The 17,209-nt window shown below is 44.1% G+C and overlaps 1 protein-coding gene across 1 annotated transcript in view; it reads right to left on the bottom strand.

Moving 5' to 3' along the window:
• The window catches only part of Mapre2 (microtubule associated protein RP/EB family member 2), a 143,780-nt gene extending 138,003 nt beyond the window's left edge, over positions 1–5,777 (bottom strand). The window contains exon 1 of the mRNA XM_013349389.2: positions 5,698–5,777. The gene's annotated coding sequence lies outside the window, so the exon portion shown is untranslated. The remainder of the gene's footprint in view (positions 1–5,697) is intronic.
• Positions 5,778–17,209: the final 11,432 nt, after the last annotated feature.

Genomic DNA, 17,209 nt, shown 5'->3' with positions numbered 1-17,209 from the left:
TTTAGTGATTATCTGATCTAGGTTTAGTAGGTTTTTGTCTGCCTCATCAGAAGAAAAAAATTAAGCTGCAAGGATTTGAGTGAACAAGCGCTCATTTAGACTAGAGTGTAAACTCCAGTCTGTCTGCCAAGTTCTCCCGATAACATGCAGCCAGAGTTCTAGGCTTTGTGGACGACACATCCTTCACACTGCTCCCACTGTGGCAGAGCTGGACAGAAGCCACTGGCAACACGTGAACAAACAGGTAAGAGGCAGTCCAATGAAACTTTATTTTGGACCCAGCATTTTGAGTTTCACAGTATTTTCAAAGGTCTCAGAATACTTTTCTTTAGGTGCCTTTTAGCTATGAGAAGCTGAAAAGATTAATCTTCTCAGAACAGATAGATGGTGGGCCATAGACTGTGGGTCCCTGAATTATGCGAAACCATAAATTTAAGTCCACTTCAATCTGTAGGCCGGGGCATAGAGTTTGCCAACAGTAATTATGGGTTTTTTTTTCTTTTTAGAAAATTGAATTTATGTTTTGAAAACTTTTTATTTTTATCATTTTCATTCCTATCTCCTCCTAGATTCCCCAATTCCTCACCCATCCAACTTCTTGTTATCTCTTTCTTTTAAAACAAAACAAAACAAAACAAAACAAAACAAACATCAGACAAAATGCTAGCAGGATGGTGGTGGAGCCATGCCTATAATCCCAGTGCTTGAGGGCAGAGGCAGGTGGATCTCTGTGAGTTTGAGGCCAGCCTATTCTACAGAGTGAGTCTCTGGATAGCCAGGACTACACAGAGAAACCCTGTCAAAAACCAAACCAAACAAAAAACAAAACCAAAAACAAAAAGCCAGCAAAAGAGCAAAGTGACTGAAAGCCTGAATCCATTTTGTGTTGCCCAAGTACTCCTGCGCATGCAGACTGCCCTGGAATACGGTCGATATACCCAGTGTCACTTGAAGAAAACTGATTTATTGCTCTCCCATTTATTCCTCTTGTGTTTGGAAAATGCTGTTTCGTTTAGTAGTCCACCACCTCTGGCTCTTAGAATCTTCCCACCCCATCTACTGCATAGATTCTTAAACACTGTAGCCCCTCAATTTCTTATAGCTCCCCCAAAAGATGGTAAAAATTTCAGAAAATAAAAATGGATCTATTTGCATCATATCAGCTTTGGGAAAATCCTATAAGCCTTTTACTTGGCATAATACCTGTCAAAATAAATTGAAATTCCTACTTTTAAATATACTGAAATGCATTTGTCCTTATGTATATGTTGTATATCATATACCACATATCATATATTATATGTTATATATATGTTGGCCACAGAACCCAGGTCCTTGAATATGCGAAGCAGTGCTTTCCCACTAAGCTACATTCATGTTCTATTTTAAGATCAGTAGGCAGACGAGAATAAAAGCAGGTTAACTATTAACCAATTCTGAACTGACTCCTTCATTAATGAATTCCTTAAGGCACTCACAGTTGGACATGCTCTTTTTCTAAGAGGGTGAACTTCTGTGAAAGGGATTCTTTGATCCACGAGTGTGATTCCAATGTTATAACAATTATTAGTTATGCCCAAAGCACACTGGTACTTAAGGAAGCTTATGGAACATATTAGCTAATATGTCCCATATTATTCATTTGGTAGCAATCTTGGCTCCTCCATATCCAGATTATGTATCTTGGAAATTAATGAAGCTGAATGTACTTAGGAGGTGTTGTAGCCCAGTGATCTCTTCACATTCTGATAGTCTCGAGAACATGAGCAGATTTCTCAGACAAAGAGCACTGTGACCGCACTGGAAGGCCTGCTGTCATAAACGAGAAAACACAGTCCCGAGCAGTGTACACACAGGTAATGTAGCACAGGTTCAGGTGAAGTGCACCATCTGACCATGCCGAGTGCCTGTGGAGTCCAGGCAAGGCTGGTCCCCCAAAAACCGAGGATAGGGAAAGGAAGCATTTGGTCAACGGCGTAATGACGGTGACGTACAGGGCACAAGGACAGCAAGGAAGGGAAAGTTAATAGCAACAAAAAAGAGGGAAAATAAATATTTTAATAAAATATCTGAAGTCATCCTTTGGGTATTAGTTCTTATTTATTTATAAATAGGTCCTTGCTGTGAAACCTAGGCTTGTCTCAAATTCCACGGCAATTCTCCTGCCTCAGCCTTCAGAGTACTGGGATTCTAGATGTGAACCTGGTTTAAGATTATTTTTTTTGCCATCTTAAAAAAATTAGCATATGGTTTTTCATTAGTCTACAAAATAATGGGTTTTATTATGGTATTTTCATACACACTTTTTTTTTGATCCTCGATCCCATCTTCCTCCTGCCCCTCCTGTAGCATCTTCTACACCCCCACCCCCAGAAAGTCCTCTTGTCTCTGTGTCCCATGAAGTCTACTACACTTTCCCTTCCCCTCGTAAGATGTTCTCACTCTCATGTTCACCTTTGTAGTTTCATGTCTCCGCCCTCCATATACATACACATACAAAAATTAAAGCCTGGGAGCCGGGCGGTGGTGGCGCACGCCTTTAATCCCAGCACTTGGGAGGCAGAGGCAGGCGGATCTGTGTGAGTTCGAGACCAGCCTGGTCTACAAGAGCTAGTTCCAGGACAGGCTCCAAAGCCACAGAGAAACCCTGTCTCAAAAAAAAAAAAAAATGTGGAACTTATCTTTTTTGACTTGAGTCTGCTCTCCTTAAGTTACTATGAGCTCGGGATGCATGCAACTTGGCAGAACACTTGCCTAGCACACAAGACTCTAGGCTCCATCCCCAGTGTGCATAGGTACACTCGGGCAGTACACACACATACACACACATACACACACACACAGTTTTGATCAATAGCAAACAGAATTTCAAATAAAATAAACTTTCTTTTTAAACAGCTCATTCATTGACTTCACCCCTGGACACATCAAATAGTGTATGCCCTTTTCAAAAAATTAAAAATGTACGTACTTCAAATCCCCCTTCTTTGGTTGGCGTTGTTGTATTGTTTTGTTTTTCAAGACAGGGTTTCTGTGTATAGCCCTGGCTGGAACTTGCTCTGTAGACCAGGTTGGCCTCAAACTCACAGAGATTCGCCTGCCTTTGCCTCCTGAGTGCTGGGATTAAAGGCGTGCACCACCACTGCCCGGCCTTCCTCTCTTTTTTTATAACCGAGATAACCCAAACTACTTTACACTTTCCCGGAAGCCTTTTGAAATATGCCTTCCACAAAGGACAAGCTGTCTAGCTGGCTTCGGTTTCCCTGCTAACAGCAGCTAGTATTATTCAAAGCAGGTAGACGAGGGAGAGGTTCTGGCAAGCAAACGGCCTGATCAGACATCAAGATGTGCTTTCAGAGGAGTGGCGTGTGTTATGTGTGTCAATAACAAGCCATAATTACTTCCCATTCACAGGGCAGGCATTGGAGTGCAGCCTGCTGACTCACCCAGCTGCTCACAGTTTATTTCTGCTGGGTTTCCCTGCTGCCTGCTCCACAGACGTCATGACCAGAATGAAAGTTTCTCTCCGTTTCCCTTAACAACAGTGCACACACCAGGCATGGACAGCGAACTTCCAAACATCCAGCAATAACCAGACCCCAGGCAGGGAAGGGGAAAAGATTGCTGTAGAGAGATGCCACAATCTTTCAGGCCTCCAGATGACAGTCATTTGCCCTACAGTGTGAGTCACTGGCACCCCAGTTTCAGTTCTCTCTCTCTCTCTCTCTCTCTCTCTCTCTCTCTCTCTCTCTCTCTCTCTCTCTCCCACTCAAGTAGTTAAAGTGGTATCTTGTAACACAACCGCGTTGTTCTTATCGAAATGGTTCTCGACCTGCTATCCAGTGGAATCATCTGGAAGTTTTGTTTAATACCAAGAATACCTAGTTCTTTCCCCCTCTCTACCAACAATCTGACTTAAATGATTTAGGATGGGAAGTAGATACCAGGACTCTCCAAATCTCCTCAGGTGATTCCATGATGAAGCCAAGTTTGGCGATCAGAGCCAGCGCAAAGGAAGCTTACCTAAAGACCACCCTGTTTCAGAGATCAGTGACACATGACACTTTCCTAACCGATGTGTTAGCATGGGAGACAAAAGTGACAGCAAAGCCAGGCGTTACCTGCCTGGACGAGCCCTTCCCCACCACCGCCCCCACTTTGCCGGGTGTCCTAGAGGAGCACCCCACATTACCTTTCTGATCCCCCTTTGGTCTCTGATCTGTTTCATCCTAGCGTCCGGTTCCGCCAAGTCGCACCCCTTCGGTCCTCTCAGATCAGAAGCAGGTCCTGCTCAGATCTCACTCAAGACTGGACTTCTCTAGTACGTACCTAAGCTAGGGCAGTGCCTCCGCCTTGCACCACTGCCCCGGGGCAGATACTTATGCTAATCAAGAAAGTTCTTGCGACTCCTCCACTCCTTGCTTAAGGCACACGCGGGTGTGGGCATTTACTTAATTAACCCTTGATTTTTTTGCCTTGCCCCCTCTGTAGTGCTTTTGGCAGTCATTTTATTGCCCTGTGGGTCCGGATCACTTTATTTACTTTTTTTTTTTTTTTTCTTCCAGGAAAGGATTGGACCTGGGCAAGTAGTAAACACCCGCTGAGGGGGTAGAAGGTGGAAGGAGGGACAGCAGGGCCGTCTGGTGCTGAGGTGAAGGGACAGTTAATGTTAGGAATATTAATTACTCTGCGCGCCACTGACCCAACGAGGGCTAGCAGAAGGGGGACTGGAGGTTAAGACAAAGGCTCCTGGTCCAATGGCTGCAGCTCCATTCCTCCGAGGCTGCAGCTGCTCCTTTGACACTGGCTTGGCAAAGTGACTTAAGTGGTGACCAGACCCTTTTGCTTTTTCTGGTCTGAAGACCGCGTTGCCTAAGGCTCAGGTTCAAAGGCGCGCGCGCGGGGTGGGGTGGAGGGTATTTTTTTGAACCCACCCAGCTTTCTGGGCCTTTGTGGCATCACTTTGGCTTCGGTGGAGCACTTGGAAGGGTAGACTGAAGAATGCCCCTCCAAACCAGAGTGCTGGTCTTCGAGTAGCACCCCCTCGCCCCGCCCGGTGCTCCCTGGAGAACCTCTCAGGCGCAGACTAGCGACCTGCTCTTCTTGCCACACACCCATCTGATTCCCAAGTCCCGGATCCACGAGTGATCGTTCCCAGCCGTGCGACCCTTGTCCCCGGACAGGACGCACCAGGGAAGCAGCAGAGCTTGGGGATCCTGGAATGCACTCCAGACTGGGTGCGCGCGGTACACTTCTTGGTCTGCCCCAAACTGCGCAGCTTTTAGGAGCTCCGAGGGCTCTCAGCCCCCGCGTCCCAGTGCTCCAGCAGGAGGGGCCGAGCTCCGAGGGCGCGCACCTACAAATCCCCCGCTCCAGCCGTCACTCCGGCCAGTGCACTTTGTGTCTGCCAGCGTGGCAGCTCTGACTCCCTTCCCTTTCTTGGGGTATACCGCTTTAGCTCCCGCCACAAAAAAAGATGGGCGACCCGTAAGAACGCGGCTGCGTGCACAACCCTGGCAGGATAACTTCTTGATGGGCTCGGAGACCCCGAGATCCGCTTGCTCCTTGATCTGCAGATCGCAGACCCAGGCGTGGGTGGGGGAGGCGCGGCCAATCCCGGGCCTGGGAGGGACTGACCCAGGGCAAAGGGTGTCGGGGTGCGCCAGGGCTGTACAGCTTTGAACATACTTGACTCACCTGCTCCGGCGCTGTCGCCTCCTTCCTCTGCTGACAGCTGGGGGCTTTGTTTCTCCACCCCCTCAGCCTGCCACGCTCCGCCTCCACACTCTCACGTGACTCGCCGTCTGCCACCGTCAGAGTCCACTTGAGAGAGCCCCCGGGCGCCGCCTCTTCTCCGGGTGAGGTGGAGACCCCAGCAGTGGAGGAGACCCTCGGGTTCAAGGCGATTCGCAGAGGAACTCTGGGTTAGACAGGCTGAACTGGTGACAGAGGGAAAAGTGTGGGGGTTGGGGAAGAAATGGAGAGAGCCGATGGCTGCAACCAGATGGGAGCAGAAGGGCGAAGCTTGCCGAGGATCCAAAGACAATGTCCCACCCTGAATGAAGTACCTGCACCTGGGCTCTGCATAGCACCCCGAAACTATTTGCACTCACTCCTAGGAACTTCTGGATAAGGAGGGACAACCTAGTTTTATTAAAAGAAGCACCTCATAGCCGGATAGCGCGATTAATGATTTAGTAACTGCACTGTATGGAGGTTCCAAACCTACCTTTTGATTCTGTTGATGTTTAGTTAAAGTTGGAAAATAGGTTCCGGACTGGGGAAGTTCCCTCCGGAAGATGATTGGTGTGGGCACTTGTCCATATGGAACAGCAGCCGTTTTTAATGAAACGAACTAAAAAAAAAAAATGTTAGGGCCTCAAGACCAGGCTCAGTATCTGCTGTTCTTGGAAGTGGTCCCACCCCTGCTGTTTACAATACTCTCCAGTGTCTGCATTGGAAACAAATTGCTGTGGGACTCCTTCCTTTAGTCCCCGGGGAACAGGGTCAGCCTCATCTTGATGCTTCCACTCTCCCTGCTAACTAAGGAGAAGAATGCATCTCCGCCAGCTGTCACTAAAAATCCTTAGAGGGGTTGACCTCAGCCCAGCACTCACCCCGTTTCTCGTTCAGAAGGATCCGCTGGGGATTTTTTTAAGAAAAAATTCAAATGTGAATGGATCCAGCCTTGAGCTGAGAGTCTCTGTGTCTGGTAAACTCCTAAGTGATGTAAGGGCTAGTTTGAGGAACACACGCTAAGGACAAGGCTTAGAGTGTACTCTTCGACACTAGCTGGCCCTTGCTGTGTTTTGGCTGCCAGACTCTCAGGCTGTAAGATGGGAGTGGTATTTATTATTCTCCGTGTTGCTATGAGAAAAGGCCAGCAAATGCACCTCTGGGAAGGGGGGTGGGGGTCTATTTTCCATCACGGCAGGGAAGAAGAGGCTGCAGGAGTGTGAGGCAGCTTGTTTTCTCCTTTTTATTCATCCTGAAACCACAACCAATGGTTTGGTGCTCCCTGCGTTTAGGATGGGTCTTCCTACCAGGGTTAATCCAATCTCACAAACGTGCTCTGAGATTTGTCTCCTAGGTGATTTTAGATCCCATCAACTTGATGATATTCACCAGCACAGCATAAACACCCAGCTCATTGCAGGGTCCGGAGGGATAAACCAGGACCCGCATAGTGCCCAACACTATGGAAGTGTGAACTAACTAGCTGCTGGGTCATTGCAGATGTGAAGTCCAAGCATGCTTGAAGAAGCAGTCTGGTGCAGGATAATATAGGAATAAGGCAGTCGCCCCACAGACGGCGGTCATTCCCACAGTATACCAGACATGCAGGTGTGCAGATGTGTGTGCCATAAGTGAGAATGGTCACGGTGCAGAGCAAGTCATTTGTTTAAAAAGTTCATTTTCTATTTTAAATCGTGATGAATTGGTTCTCAGACACTGAATTAAAAATTCATTTTGCTTTTTATTACATATAATGCCCAGCTGCCTGCTGGATGGGTAATCTATTTTAATATTGGAGTGAGTAAATGGGTTGTTCGGGAGCTGTACATTTCCCTTCCTCATTAAAAAACTTGAAGTTTAAATGTAAATGGCTTTATTAATGAAGATCTGGTATTCTTAGCTCTCAGGATGAATGGCGATGTCATTAGACTTCCCGTTCCTTGCTTGCCGTCCTTTCTTTCTTCCCCAAATATAGGTGTTTCTAAGATCAATTCCTCCCCTCTCTACCAATTGCCTCACAATTTAATTCATGTTTTAGTTCAGTTGTTAAGTGTGTAGAGATCACTTCTGAATCCATAGCTACATCCTTAACGTCTTCCCAAGTCCTTGTCTACAGAGTGAGTTCCAGGACAGCCAGGACTACACAGAGAAATCCTGTGTCAGAAAAAAAAATTGGGGGAGGGATGTTGTGGCTTTAGCACTCAAGTCTTTAGGTTCTGTTATTCTGTGGTGATGAATAAACTCTGGCCGTGGTCCTGAGGTTTGAACCTGGGACTTCTTAAGTGTTGGGCAAGCATTCTGCTACTGTACTACCTCTCAGACCACACCAGCAATAACTTTGATTTAAACTTATGCGGATATTACTATGCTGTTTGCTGGGGGGGTAGGGGTGGGGTGGTGTTTTTGAGACAGGATCTCTCTACATAGCCCAGCTGTCCCAGAACTCACTATGTAGACCAGGCTGGCCTCGAATTCACAGATCACAAATATTTACTATGCATTTTCACTGAATTTCCCAGCAGCCTTTGCTGTGGTCTAAATTAAACTCCTTCCTCTCATAAAACTGACAACATCTCTGTGTTTGATCAAGTTGATGTCCTGCATTGGGCAGTCCTTCGCTAGCAATCTAGGGATCCAGTGAGGGTGGGAAGCACACAATATGATTTATCTCAGCCATCATCCTGCTCCTCTTCCTTGGTATTTCCTCTAGACTTTGTCTTCAACAGTGACTGTCATCACACAGCAGGAACGGGAGCAGAAGAACTGGACACAAACCCGGGTGCCTTCACTCACCAGTGACCCAAGGCTTTTTTCAGTTTCATTATTTAAAAGGAGTATGTTAAGTTCAGACTTTAAGGAGCTATGCACTCAACAGGAAGAGGAAAGTAGAGAGTTTGTGACTGTGGATGATAATATCACCCACAGGGATCCATTTAAAGGAAGTTGGGGATAAAATTAAACTAAAAAGAGCTTAGCTATAGCAGGAGGTTAGCAGAAATGACCAGTTGGGTGACTGCAGTACTGTGTGGCATTTTTTGGGGAGTGGGGCACTAATGTCATGCTGTTGTCATACAGTATTATCAAGAGGAACACTTGTCAGTGCTCTCCAGGTCAGTCCACTCCAGGCCTTGACTATCCAGACGCATCTACCATGTACAGTCCTGGTTGTTCCCCAGGTAGCGTACCCACCTTAAATGCCTTAAATATGTAAGGCTACAACAACACAAGACAACTTTCTAATTTTGATTGCAATTATGGTATTTTTTAAAACCTTGGATGAATCTGTGTATATAAAGAATGAAATCTTAAAACAAAAAAAATAGAGGAAGGTCATCACACGATTGTCTAAACTATACCATTGTCCAAGAATTCTCTTGTCATGTTCATGGGAACATTGTATTACAGCATTTCAAGTTAAAAAGAAGTTCACAAATGAGGAAAATAAACTGCTTTTCAGAAAACCTTGGGGGTTTTGTTAAATGCCTAAAATTGTATTAGCTAAATTCACCATGTATATTTTCCCATACTTCATATATTTATGAGATAAACACTAACGCATGTTGTAAAATCTAGAGTGCAATGCAGGTATAAGATATTATATGCTGCAGGGTACTGAGTCATGGTTCTGGTTTCAATCTTGTGTAGTCTCTGAATACATGGGTCAATGATTTCACTGTATAGAACTATTTCCCAGTATATGCCTTTGTAAAATACGACCGTTCCCTAATATTCTGACAGCTTCTACTACACTTTTCTACAAATATCCATCACACAGGGCTCTAAAGGAGACACAGAGTCTATTAAGTTGTGAACTTTTTGCTCAGTCCCTTCTCTGTCTGACTGATTCCCACCCCCTTCGAGTCTTTGCTGAGTTATAATTTTGTCTTAGATATGATTTGTAACCTCAGGAGATACGCTGTAGAGAGTCACTTATAAATACATGGCCGATAAGAACAAGACTGAGAAGAAGGTGCTCATTACCAGTATCTGACTGTCTTTGTCAGGATGGAGAGTAAAAGTGCCGTCAGATGACAGTGTGTTGGAATCACTGCCTGCTGCTGTCTGCAGCATCCAGTCCACCAACTCCAAAGCATGTCTGGATTCCTAGGAGCAAATGTTTGTGATTTGGCTAAAAAGTGTCAGGAAGTCCAGTGTAAGTGTCTCCCTAGCTTCGAGCTTTGATCATAACCAACTTTGATGCCCCCATAAAGAAACAGAATGGAAGAGGAAATGTGCTCATTACATAATGTGTTTATGAAACTTAGGCTTTGTTTAAAGTGTAACAAAGGACCCAAAGTCATTCTGTATCAGAAATGTTTATCATTTTATGACATCTGGAAATAAAATCACATACAAAGAAGTAAGGTGGGTGCATAATTTTTAATGCTTCTGTTTGATTTTTTTTCTCCTTCTCTGCCCCCATTGTATTTCCCCAGTTCTGGGATAGCTTGTCCATGCCAGGCAAGGATTCTACTACTAAACTACAGCCTCAGGCCTTTTTCTTTTGGTTCTTGTTTTGAGATAGGGTCTTGCTTAGTCACTCAGTTTAGCCTTGAACTCAAACCCTCCTGCCATAGCATTAGGGGCTGCAGGGATCCAAGATTTGAATGACTAGGACTGCCTTATCACAGTGCACATTAAAGACAGAGGTCCCGTTAATTCATTAACTTGTCGAGAGGACTTGGATTTTACCAGTAAGGAGTATGGATGGACACCTGACTTGAGTTTGTGTGCAGATCCACAGGCGTCTGTTTACCAAACTCAAGGAACTCTGAGGGGAGGGTTGGGCTCGACAGCATCAAGGAGCTTCCTTAATTCTCTACTAATTCTTAAACAAAGCTTCCATTTGTCAGTTGTTGACAAGCACTTAATAGATTTATTCATTACGTTATCTAATTTGACCAACTCAGCCTGTGAAAATGAAGAGTTTAAAATGACCGAAGACAGCAGAAACACTATGAACATTAGTAAATTCCCAGAAGAGTCCTTCCAAACCTGTGCCTTTGAAAACCGAACAATTATAATTTCAGCCAATCATATCCTCTTCTTGTTTGCATATGTAGCTCCCTGGGAAGCACAGTTAGAGGCCCTCAGAGCCATCACACTAAACATCAAAATGGACTGCGGTGTCACTCAGATTTATCAAGTAACCTTATCACAACGCAGCTTCCCAAAATTAGCCACACATGGTGAAGTTCATATGCCATCTGTGTACTCAGGAACCTGAGGCTGGGGCATCACAACCGGAGGCCATGTCAGCCTTGTCTGTTTAGGGATAGTCTGTCTCAAAGAAATACCCACAATGCTTTCACTAAACAATATTTAGGTGATAGCAATAGATTTTACCTCCCATCAATAAATAGCTTACAAAATAGAATTTACTTCCTTTTCATTTCAGGGTTCCAATTTTACATTTTGTGATATTTTATGTGTGTAATATATGACTACAATACCACAAATGCTTGTATTATTTACAGATGAACATATAAGTATGAGATAAAAGTTCTACTTAGAGGAGTATGTAGGAAAAAGGAAACAAAAACAGTATTGGAGGAAAGTCATCTGGGATCTGGTCCAGTTTTTGGAAGATGGCTTCAACAGTAAGGGGTGAAGAGAGGAAGAGCTGAGTCACAGTGATGACCTGGCTTCAGACAGTGGCATGATGGAGAGCAGAGGTCTGCAGGCGTGTGTGTGTGTGTGTGTGTGTGTGTATGTGTGTGCACGTGTGTGTGTGTGTGTGCACATGCGTGCGTGTGTGTGTGGTTAGTTCCAGGTTTGCCATCTTGCACTCTGAATGGACAGTGAAACTGGAGATGATGAAATATGATGTCAAGCAGGATACAGAGCTCAGTTCAGGACACGCTAAATCAGAGGTGCCCAAGGGATCCCAGAAGGAAGGCCGGGGGGCAGGGGGTGCTACAGATAAAAATCTGAAAGTCAGGAGATCTCAGAGACGTTTATTTTACAGTAACTTTAATTTCTCTGTCTATAATACTTTCTAAATGAATTTAAAATATATTTTCCAATCCCCTGGAAACTTCATCTCTTGGTGCGGACCAGAGTCCCCTAGCCTTATCATCCAGGTTACTCCAGATTTATTCTTTTATTTTTTTTCTGGCCCTAGCTCAAGTAGACCAGGCTGGCCTTGAACTCACAGATATCTACCTGCCTCTGCCTTCTAAGAGCTGGGATTAAAGGCGTGCGCCACCATCATTGGCTCAGATTTATTCTTTGTCCTAGTGTACTGTACCCACAAAACTCCTCCTCCCACTCCACCTTTACTTCCAAAAACATAAACACAGCTTGTGCCAACCCAGCTTAGGTCTTTTCTGCTGATCTGCTCAGCCTTTTCCTCTAGCCCATGCCTATTTCTTTGTGTCACCTAGTTATCCACAGAAACACTGTCTACAGGGACGCTCAGCAGGCACACTGGGCTGGAACTCAGGTAGGTGATTTTCATCATCATTCCTGTCCTCCATTGTCCTCACTCTCTGTCCAGTAGGAACCTTCGTGTAGGAGGCCCTTCTTCCACTCCACCTCCATTCTCTGGAGACTCCATATTTTGATGAGGACCCAGGGTCCTCCAGCTCTTTCATCCCTGTCTCCCTAGACTTATTCTTTGTCCATCTGCAGCCTCCTTCCGTTCCCTGTGTTCTCCACCTCTTGGTGCAAACCCCAACCCTCTAGCACCTTTCTGAAGACACGCCTAGTCTTTCCTCTTAGCCCATCTAGGTTTCTTTCTGTTACTGGCCAACCTGTAGAAACACTCTCTCTACCAGGGGCATCACAGCACCACGCTGGTGTAGCAACTAAAGAATGAAGCACCCACCCGACAAAGACAAGAAGAGAAACACCTCAAGTGCCATAACTACAAATGACTAGACCCCAATGGAATAACACAAACATGAACAGCCATAACAATATGCCTCCACCAGAAACCAGAAACCCTAGTGCAATAGGCCATGAAAAGTGGAGCTGGAGCACAAAGCAGGAACTTAAAAACAGCAAGTGTGAATATGTTCAAGGACCTTAAAGAGAATAGGAATAAATCTTTTAACACAAACAGCTGAGTGAAGTAATGAAAACAATTCAAGACATGAAAGTAGATTTTTAACAAAAATATAGACTCACCAGAGAAAACCCAAACTGGAATAAAACTGAAATACTTAGAATGTCAAACAAATACCCAAGAGGTAAACCTCACCAATAGATTGCAAGACATGGAAGAGAGATTCTCAGGCATTTCTTCTTCAGGTAGAAGAAAGGGATACTTCAGTCAAATTAAATGTTAAATCTGCAAGAAATTCAGGCACAAAGCATCTGGGAATCTGGGGTACTATGAAAGGACCAAACATACAAATAATAGGAATAGAGGAAGGAGGAGAAGTTCAGGTCAAGGGCACAGAAAATATTTTCAACAAAATGATAGGAGAAAATACCTCCAACTTAAAGAAGAAGGTACCAGTCAACATATAAGAAACACAGAGAACCAAATAGACAGGAGAAAAGACATTCCCTTCAGCACATAATGATCAAAATGCTAAAGGTACAGAACAAAGAAAGAATATTAAAAGCTGTAAGAAAAAAGCAACATATAAAGGCATACCTATTAGAATTAAACCTGACCTCTCAGTGGAGACTCTAAGAGCCAGAAGGTCTTGGACGGATGTTCTGCAAACTCTGAAAAAGCACAGATGTCTGCCCTGACTCCTGTACTAAAGCTATCAGTTGTTGTGAGGTTAGTCCACTAGAGAAGCTGAATAGAAAGTCTGTCTTGCCAGTAGTTGCATGGGGAGCTTGCACAAATCATGAAGCCCAAGCCTCACAGTTGTTTGTCTTTTATGTACAAAACCCACATCCTGGTTGACATACTTCAGTTTGCAAGAACAGTTAGGAAGAAGTGAAACCACAGAAGCCAAAAGCAAGGTTTTAATGCATGTAGGAACTTTCCTGGGTCTACAGACCTGGTCTTTGATGGAATAAATCATTATTTTAGTTACTGTTCTACTGCTGTGAAAAGACACCATGACCATGACAACTCTTATCAAAGAAAGCATTTAATTGGGGACTTGCTACTTTCAGAGGTTTAGTCCATTATCATCATGGTGAGAAACATGGTGGCACACAGGCCAACATGGAGCTGGAGGAGCAGAGAGTTGTATATCTGGGTCCCCATGCATCACGAAGAGAGAGACTCTGGGCTTGGCTTATGTCAAGTTTTTGAAACTTCAAAGCCCACTACCAGTGACATTCTTCCTCCAATAAAGCCACGCCTCCTAATCCTTTTAATTAGTGCCATTCCTTGGTGGCCAAGCAAGATCTGAGTGGAGTTGGGGGAGGAGAAAATATGATTAAAATGTATGAAAATTTTTTAATAAAACAATCTTTTTCTTTAAAGACACATTATAATAACAGTTAAACATTGGTTGCCATCTGTAATGAGACAATACTATTGAGGACCCCACTTGCCTTCACTGCCCATTGCCAACAAGCAATCCTAGCGTCTAACCTAACATTGGAGTGATGTTTGCGTGTGATCTCTCTGAAAGTGTGTCCTGTTTTGTGTTTCCATGTGACTACTTGCTATTTCTGTGGGGCTTTCTCTGTTTTCATTCGTTTCAAGATAACTCTCTCTTACTTAGTTCTGTATTTTCTCATTACAATCTTATTGTTCAGGTCAGCTTTAAAAACTATAAATAAAGAAATTGTAGAAATTTTGCTATTTTGTTGTGAAACCAAAGCATGATGTTTACCGTAACCTTCAGTTTTCTCCACATAGCTCATGAGAAACTTGTTACTGGTAAGCTGTAACTATACACCCACGCCACTTCCCCCAGTTCCTTGCTCGGTGTGATCTAAAATGTCTGGTCTCTGCCCTTGTCTCCCAGCAGACAATCCCTACAACACTACTTACTTCCTAGTATAGGAGTGAGCAAGTCCACCAATGGCACTTGTTCCGATATTCCTTCTTTGCCATCCAGGGATTAACACAGAGTGTCTATCCCTTGGATGACAGGAGCATCTATTGTTTTAATAAAGTGACTCTTGCTGGGTTCCGGATGGCATAGATGAACAAAAAGACCAAGCCATGAGTATAAATTGGGATTTTCAGTGACACATTCTCATCTTCAGGAACAAAGAGTTAGGGATTTTGTTCATAAAAGATTATGTCTTCGTGATGGATCCTCCATAAAAATACCTGGACCATGGTGTTCAGGGTTGACCCGCAGGTGGCTGAGTGCATGGGGATGCAAGAAGGCTGGTGAGCCAGGGAGAGCAAGGAAACTTTCAGTGCTTTGCTCTGCATTTTGTTTTGTGTCCAACCTCTGCCTGGTTATTCATTGGTAGCCTTTGTAGTCTCCTCTATAGGGAACTAGTAACCGTTAGCAAATTGTTTTTTCTAAACTCTGTGAGTTCTTGTAGAAAATTAGTCAAACCCAGGGAGGAGATGGTGGGAACCCAATTTCTAATTTAAAATAGTTGTTCAAAGAATCTGGTGCTGCAGAATACTAGCTTAAGATGTGTTACGTTCATTTAAGTTGTAGAATATTGTTTAATGATGCAAAGATGTGTTGCATTTGTTTGACTCTGTGAAGCTGTGTTACTTTGCCTGTCTAAAACACCTGATTGGTCTAATAAAAGACCTGAATGGCCAATAGTGAGACAGGAGAAATGATAGGCAGGGCTGGCAGGCAGAGAGAATAATCAGGAGGGGAAGATCGAGGAGTGAGAAAAGGAGGAGAGGGGGACATTAGGGACTAGTCACCCTCTACACAGTAAGCCACAGAGCAACAAGGAAAGTATATAGGGTAGGGGAGAGAAAGATAAAAGCCCAGAGACAAAAGGTAGATGTGATAATTTAAGTTAAGAAAAGCATGGGGAGAAATAAGCCAAGCTAAGGCCAGGCGTTCATAAGTAAGAATCAGTCACTGTGTATTCATTTGGGAAATGGGTGGTGACTCCTCAAAGAGCAAAGAGTGAAAAAAACAAAAAAACGAAACAAAACAAACCCACCTACAATCTGGAGGCCTGGATTTGAGGCTGGGGTCTGAAGTAGAAAGGAGTCTTTTAGGGTACACCCTTACTGGGGAGGCCTGATGCTATTCCCAAGGGTGTCAGAACTGACTTTGATGCTAGGCACGAGTTGATCTTCCTGGGGAATGGCTTGTGTTATAGGAATTCCGCTGGCCCCCAAACTTGTGAGTAGAAGTGTGAGGATGTTGGCCATCTCAGGGAAGAAGAGTTTGGTCCTCATCCACCGCCTCCTGCTGGTTAGCTGCCAGCAGGCAGCGTGCACACATGCTGCTTATACAGTACATCACCAAGGATTTTAGTTGTTATTGTTCCTAAGTAATTTTTTGGTTAGCATGCAAAGACATGGTTTCATTGTGACATTTCCATCCATGTTGTTAGACTTTGTTCTTATTTGTCCTTGAATTTGAGGCTGGGATTTTTAGTCTTCTGAGACTGTGCCCTTAACCTGTGGAAACTGAAGTTTTTTCAAGTAGCGGTAAAGCTGACTTAAATTTTAGGACAATACAGTTGGTGTCTTCTTGATCAACAGAAACCTCCCACCACCAAATTCAGCCTCTAGAAGTGTGAGAAGATTCCTTCCCTTCCCCAATCTATCTATCCACCCTATCCCATCTACTTCCATAATGCATGCATTTCATTAGCCTCTCTCCTTTTCCCCTAACATCCTTTAGGACAGTAATTTTCTCTGAAAAAATTTTATTTATCATTATTGCTGTGTGCATGCTGTGTGGGTGTGGACATGTGGGTGTGCCATGGTGCTCCTGTGGAAGTCAGAGGTTAGCTTCATGGAGCTGGTTCTCTCCTTCCATTTTTATATGGCTTCAGACATTAACTCAGCTTGCCAGGACTGTATGACAAGCACTTTACCAGCTGAGCCATCTCGCCTGCTTCTAAGAGAGTATTTTTATACAAACATACTTTATTGTTTCAGCTAACGAATACACTGAAGACCATAGAAGCAACACTGTGTGTCTCCTGCAACATTAAGGTAGGAAGATGAAGATTAATTGCCAAATTACAATCCGGAGCCAGATGGTGGTGGTGCACGCCTTTAATCCCAGCACTCGGGAGGCAGAGGCAGGTGGATCTCTGGGAGTTCGAGGCCAGCCTGGTCTACAGAGCTAGTTCCAGGACAGGCTCCAAAGCCACAGAGAAACCCTGTCTCGAAAAACCAAAAAAAAAAAAAATTACAATCTGGAATTCATAAATAACAGTTTTCGTTAGAATATGGCACATAAGTGATAAAAGAAGAAATATAGCATACATGAGAATATCAGAACTGACAGCCTTGAAGTAACTTTCTGGAAGCCCACAACTGTTCCAGCAAAATGCTACTCACTTTCCACTTAAAACATTACGTAAATAGTACATTAAACCACACCATCTGATTAATTCTTGCCTTTACTATTACCATTTAAAAATGTTTGTCTCCATCTCA

Source organism: Microtus ochrogaster, chromosome 18 (assembly GCF_000317375.1).
Source record: "Microtus ochrogaster isolate Prairie Vole_2 chromosome 18, MicOch1.0, whole genome shotgun sequence".
In the NCBI taxonomy this organism is placed as follows: Eukaryota; Metazoa; Chordata; class Mammalia; order Rodentia; family Cricetidae; genus Microtus; species Microtus ochrogaster.
The sequence above is the reverse complement of the archived record's forward strand: the minus strand, read 5'-3'. Positions and strand labels throughout refer to the sequence as shown.